The following is a 6,760-nucleotide window of genomic DNA, read 5'->3' as shown; positions in this document are numbered from 1 at the left end:
TATTAGGATTTATGTTAAGCCCAATGTAAAGGTTAGGCAATAAAAAGTATGAAATTGCTTACTCAAACAGTCACTGGACACAGCTTACATAGACTAACAGTCGCCAACCGCAATCGCTTATTGCTTATGCAAACATAGTAGATGTTGCCTAAAGATAGCTATAAGATGTTCCATGTGAGAAACTATAGACTAGTGTATTGTTTATTAAGATATATGTTAAGCCAAATGTAAAGGAACTGACAGAGATAAAACACAGCTGGCCAAGATAAGATAGCCGCAAGATGTCCCAGGAACTGGCAGAGATAAGACTAACAACTCCCTGCAAAGACATATGGATGAAGGATCAAAGGAGGAAGACTTCTCACCTTGGTCTCATCGATCACCAGGAGGCAGGAAACTACCCCCTAACAACAACTGAAGCATGCGCAGAGTACTTCCACTATTTCATGAACAAAGAAGTAAAGATGTATAAAAAGGGGCTGTTTGAAATATTTAACACGGCAGTTGGCGGAGCGCAGACTCCCCTGTCGTCCAGCGCTGTCTTTGCTCGTATTCTACTTGCTATAATTAATAAAATTTCAATTGGATTATGATCTGTTGTGGTCTCAATTTATAACACCACACTTCGGGGTGGAGAATATCCACCGGCTGGGCAATAACCCCAGTTTGCAAAAGCCTTGCAACTGCGAGAGTAAGATCTTTGGGTTTACAATCAATACCCCACTGCCTATGTAACTGCGATACGACCTTCGCAAGGGCTTCCATCCTCCTTGTTGGTCCGGGAGCGTCTCCCCCGCCGGGCTGGTCCAGTCGCTCTGGCCGCCATTCACCCGTCCAGGCGATTCCCGAAACCCCGTTCCCGGGTTTCGGCACCACTTGTTGCTTTCGTTGACTTGATGACCTATTTCAGGAACGGCACGGCAACCAACCCCAGGCCGCTCGGGCCATCAGCTCACAGACACTAATGTGGTGGACGGCAAATGGCTTTTATTGACGGGTAGCACGGTGTTATATACCTTGAGTTTACAACGTCACTTCCATTTGCTTACGTCACAAACCAAGTGTTACTGGCTCTAGGGAGAGGGGTCTTACCTTCTTATCTTTCCGTACAACACGACATCTTCCGACCGCCGAACCCTAACTACCACAGTAGGCAGCCTTAGAAATACCTTAGAGCCACCAGACCCTTGGAGCCTGGGGCCTCTCACAGACAATTGCCCTCTTCTCCCTTCAGGGGCCGTCATCCACCTGCAGAGATCACCCAGGAGCTATGCGTGGCCCTGCAGTGTGTTCAGGTTCCTTTGTGGTTCGAACCATCTGGATACTTTTGTGCAGGTATGGTAGCAGAGGGTTTCAGTGCTGCTTTTGTGCCCCCTAGTAAGGTGGAGGGCAAGCCCCTAGGGTTCTGTTTAGCCTGAAGAAAAGGAGGCTGAGGAGAGACCTTGTTAATCTCCACGACTACCTGAAAAGAGGTTGTGGGGAGGTGGTTCTTTTTCTGTCACCTGAAACTTGGTTCAGGGCAGGGATGGTCATGGTCTTTTGGGGTGGATGCAGTTGGGCTGCAGCAATACAAGAGCAGGGTCTCTCCCCATCTCCTGCCCCCTCATGGCCCCATCTGTGGTGTGAAACACACGGAGGTTCTGGAGCACATCCGAAGGAGATGAGCAAAGCTGGTGAAGGGTCTAGAGAACAAGGCCTCTGAGAGTGGTGGAGGGAAGTGAGGTTTTTTAGCCTTGAGACAAGGAGGCCTAGGGGAAACCTTATTATTCTGTACAACTATCTGAAAGGAGATCGTAGGGAGGTAGGATGTCCCTCTGTTCTCCCAAGTAACAAGTGATAGGACAAGAGGAAATGGCCTCAAGTTGCAGCAGGGGAGGTTCAGGTCGGATATTAGGAAAAATTTCTTCACCGAGAGGCTTGTCAAGCACTGGAACTGGCTGCCCAGGGAAGAGGCTGAGTGACCATCCCTGGAGGCGTTTAAAATGCATGTAGATGTGGCACTTAGGGACTTAAATTAGTTGTGGGCTTGGCAGCGTCAGATTTACAGCTGGCCTCTATGATCCCGAGGGTCTTTTTCAACCTAAATGCTTCTAGGATGCTCTCATTTCCCTTAGCAACCCCAGTTGCCTCCCCCAGCTGCGAGCATCCCTTTTTAGATAGGGTACGGCAGTAGTCAGGGATGAGGCAGTGCGCTGGGCAAAGAGAGAGCTTTCTCCAGAGGTCTGGCTCAGGTGTGCGGTTATCAGACATTTCAAGATGGATGTTTTCCTCTCCTGGGGAATTCAGCAACTCCTCTTTTCCCATCTGGGAAGACGTCTGGGCACTTCTTCCGTTTCCCAACACACCACTCATTTCAGCACAAGTGCTCTGCCGCCAGTACTACCGGCTGCGGTGGTAGCAGCATGGGCCATGCCACACCCTCCCCGATAACTGTTGTTGCCCTCTGCTTTCAGCTGGATATTTCCCCAGGATATTGCTGGCCTTTCCAAGCATCTTGGAGCCAGGTGGTCATTCGGTTGCCTGCACGAGTCCACCCAACAGCGATCACTGTGCAGCACCCCTTGAAGGAGTCCTCTGGGCTTGGGGACATCAGCAGCGCCCCGCGAGACTTCACCGTCTCTGTAAGTCTCTGCTGGACACCGGGGGCTGGGCTCCAGCCACGGGAAAAAGCTGTAATGGGGGCTTGCTGCTCCCTGTGGTCTCCCAAGCACTGCTGTGCCGCGAGGGGACGTTTCAGGGAACGCGCAGGGTGGTGTCATCCCATCTGAAGGCTTGTGTTTTAGCTCAAGAGCTCGTCTCCACCATATCTTGGGCCAGCATGCACTGGAGCCACGTGAGAAGGGCTGGGTTGCGGGCACGGACCCGGCTTGCATGTTTTCTCATGGCTTAGTTGAGCCTGACCCCTGCCCTGTGCTTTATCTCCCAAGGGTATGGATGAAGAAAAGGAAACCCTGCTCGGGACTTTCACCTATGACACAGCGGAACAGCCGACCCAGACCTTCCCTCTGCAGGTCTGGGAAGTGTGTGTGGGCAAGACACCAGGGTGGAAACGTACTTTTGCCAGCAAGTCCATTGCAGGAGGAGTGTTGACGGTCCCTCCAGGGGCAGAGCTCCCATCTTGGCTGAGGGAGACGTGGCTGAGCAGCCCTCAGCTAGGGCAGCAAAAGCAGAGCAAGACCCATATTGACCCTACTGGGGGCGCAGCTGCCCAGAGCTCCCCACCTATGCCTGCTGCTTCTTGTGGCTTTGCCAGCGACACACGTGCTGCACGCTGCCCTAAAACACAGCGTCAGGTGGCGAGAGCCAACGGGCAGCACTGTGGGGATGCCCAGCCGGCAGTTGCAGGGTGGCCACATCTCTGGGCCTGAGCTCTGCCGGGTATGCAGCTGGAGGAGCCTCAAGGTGCTGCCACAGCCCCTGCACAGCACTGCTCCCCGGCCACTCTGCAGCACAGAGGCCACGGCGAAGGGTAGGGGTGGCAGGGCAGGTACCGAGCCTCAGCCAGGCAGGCGGTGGCAGGGAGGACAGCAGCACCTTGTCCCAGCAGCAGCAGCAGCACTTTCCCCAGGCTCCCTTTTGGCCCTGACCCAGCAAGCCTCAGGTCTGCACAGCGGCCCAGCCTGCTCGCTCAGGCCAGGGCTTTGCTTTGCAGAGGCACAGGGGTGGGAGAAGGGAAGGAGGGAGAAGCTGTCAGCCGGGCCAGGGCGGCAATGCACCTCCCAGAGCAAGGGCCAGCCTGGCAGGGGAAGGCGCGTGGGGCCTCCTGCCGCTCCCTGCGCTCCACAAGTGACACGTCTCTTTGCTATGTTTGCTTTGCAGAATGAGCTTCCCAGAGCCTTTCAGTTTATCAGACTTACCATATGGAGCAACTGGGGCAACTCGGGCAACACCTGCATTTATCGAGTGCAGGTTCACGGGAGGGTAGCGGGAATGAACGCTGCCGGCGGGGGACAAGGAGACCTCCTACTCTAGGAACAAAAGGAAGGAAAAGCCTCCGAGCCAAGGAGCATGGCTGTTTGTTAGTGTGGAGCAGAGCGATGTTGTTCCACAGGCCCGCTCAAAGACAACGCGGGGGTTGGACACAGCGGGAAACCCGGGCAGGCCTGTTGGAAACTTAAGAACATTTCTTGTAACGGCTCGGGCGAGGCACAGCAGTGAAGCAGCGATTTACCACGCGATTTTGCGAAAACGGGTGTCCTTGACCGCCATCTTGTGGTCTCGTTCTGAAGGTTACATTCGTTTAACGGCTCTTGATAAGTTTTTACAGGCCCCAGAGGTGTGTGGAGACCTGGGCGGGGGCAGAGCGCAAGGTATTGCCCACAAGGAATTCCTTGCAGAAGCAGGGAGAAACTCCACTGGGCGGTTCAGAGGCGCAGCAAGCTGCTCAGGTGGCTTGTGCCCGGTGTGATGGGCGCTTCTGTCCGTTGCTGAGGCTGCCGGATCCTCCAGTGTGGTCTGTGCACGCTGATGTGGCAGCCGCACACACAGGAGCCGCCCTCGAGGAGCAGGCAGAGCCCCGGGGAGATCCTGGTTCAGCTCTCCTGGTTCAGCCCCCTGCCGTGCTTCCCCCATGCCCATGGGGCCTTCCCATGCACAGTCGTATGGCCTGCCTGCGACATGGCACCCCCAAAGCCCTGGCCCAGCTGTGGGGGCCTTGTGGAAGGGCTCTGGAGGAGTCAGGTGTCCCAGGGTCAGGGAGGCCTTGAGGCAGTGGGAGTCCCAGGAATGGGAGGTGGGAAATCTCAGGGAGCTCCTGGGAACCTGTGGGGTCAGGAGAAGGGAGGTAGGGAGCAGGGCAGCCACGAGGCCTGCTGGCCACACAGAGGCACCTGGCAGGCACAAGAGGTGCGGTGCTGTGCTGGTGGAATCACCCAAGGGACAGCATGCAGGGATTGTAGTGGTAGGACAAGTAATGGGCTCAGACTTAAAACAGAGGAAGTTCTTTACTGTGAGGCACTGGAACGTGCCCCACGGAACAGGCGTGGGGCACTGGAACGGTTTGCCCAGAGAAGCGGTAAATGCTCCATTCCTGGCGGTGTTCAAGACCAGGCTGTACAGGGCTTTGGGAAACGTGGTCTAGAGTGAGGCGTCCATGCCCATGGTGGGGAGGGGGGGGAGGTTGGAAACGGACAATCGGAAGGTCCTTTTGTGAGGTATACAGGAATGATTCGTGCCAGCAACTTAGGAGTTCTTGTCGCCACTGCACTTTATGTGGAATCGGAACCCTTGTGGCCATTGTACCGTGTGTGGGATGTATAGGAATGATCATGATTATGACAAATGTTCCTGTCAATACAATGATGAGAGAGAAGAGGAAACCAAGGAATAATCCCTCTTACTCAACCGCTTAGTTTTTCGAAGGGTGCTTTGTTTAACTGCTTGGAACCGCTTTGTTGTTTAAAGAGTGCTTTGATTAACTGCCTGAATGCTTTAAGAGGGTTACATAACTAAGAGATAGATACATCCTGTTACAGGATAAGTAACCAGATAAGGAATGCAATTTATGGGGCTAAGATGGTGGTTAATTGCATGTGAAAGACACCTCCCCGTTAATGTATTACCAAGAAGTTCAGCAGCCTCTTCACTGGAGAAAGACCCCAGCAACAAGAAAAGAATAATGGAAAGGGGCCACGTCGGCATCTGGGTACAGAAGAAGGGATTGGCTGAGACCCCGCACCAAGAAGTGTAAGAGAGTAGACCCCAAAGACCCCAGTGTTCGTCTCTGGTGGAGTGGAGACTCCCCGGCGCACCCAGCGCTGCTTGCTTATTGCCTCTCGATATTAATCAATTGTAATAAAATAATTGAATCAGATCATGGCTAAGACGAAATTTTCATAACGCTTTCCAACGCTAACCGTCCTATGATTCTATGATCCTGTGCCTTGGCACAAGAGGCACAGCTCCTGCGGCCTGTGGACCCAGGTGTAAGGCGTCAGGCAGCAGCACCCGGCACAGGCCCAACAAGGCTCAGGAGCTCGCGTGCTCTGGCTCCCGCAGCAGCTGCCAGGGGAGCGAGTTCTGCCTCTTGGGTCGCGCCTGTGATGGCTCCAGATGGGCTGCACCAGGACAACTGCAGCGTCTCTCCCATTCTGCCTCGTGCCCTGTTATGACGTCACAGCCATAACCTCATCCCTCGTCTCCCGGGCCTGCTGTGAGGTCACTTCCACGGCTGCCTGCCTGGAAGCAGCTCGCGCTGTCCTGTGGCACTGTGTGGCTGTGGTGGGAGCCCTTCTGCCGGGGACCGGCTTCAGCTTTTGGCTGTGCGGCTGTGCCTTGGACAGGCAATTCTCTTGGGGCTGAGGAGCTTGCTCTCTCCCCAGCATGCAGCAGAGAAAGGCTCCCTCAGAATCGCAAGGGGCACCAAGATCCCCTTCCAAGAGGAGAGCTGCCCACAACATGGAGATCAGGTGTGTTAATGGAGGATTTGTTCCTCCTGGGGGCCTCAGCTTGGCGCGAGCACTGGCAGAGCCTAGTGCGGGGCTGGTGGGGGACACGGTGGAAAAGCCGACAAGGGTTCTATGCAGAGCAGGAGCCGTGGAGCTTGGGGAAGTCGCTGAAAGGCCCCGTGAGGCCCCACGTCCAACTCCAGCGCTGTTGCTGCCAGTGCCAGCCCGGGGTCCTGGGGAGGGGGACTCGGGGATACCCCTGCTGGTCTGCTGCACAAGCCGTCTTAGAGTGCCTCCTGCAGGCACTGGGCAGCTCCGTCTGCGCAGCCTCTAGCAGAGCCGTGGGACAGCTCAGTCCTCTCCTCTTCCCCTGG

This window comes from Lathamus discolor, chromosome Z (assembly GCF_037157495.1).
Source record: "Lathamus discolor isolate bLatDis1 chromosome Z, bLatDis1.hap1, whole genome shotgun sequence".
Lineage (NCBI taxonomy): Eukaryota > Metazoa > Chordata > Aves > Psittaciformes > Psittacidae > Lathamus > Lathamus discolor.
This window is presented reverse-complemented; position numbering follows the sequence as displayed.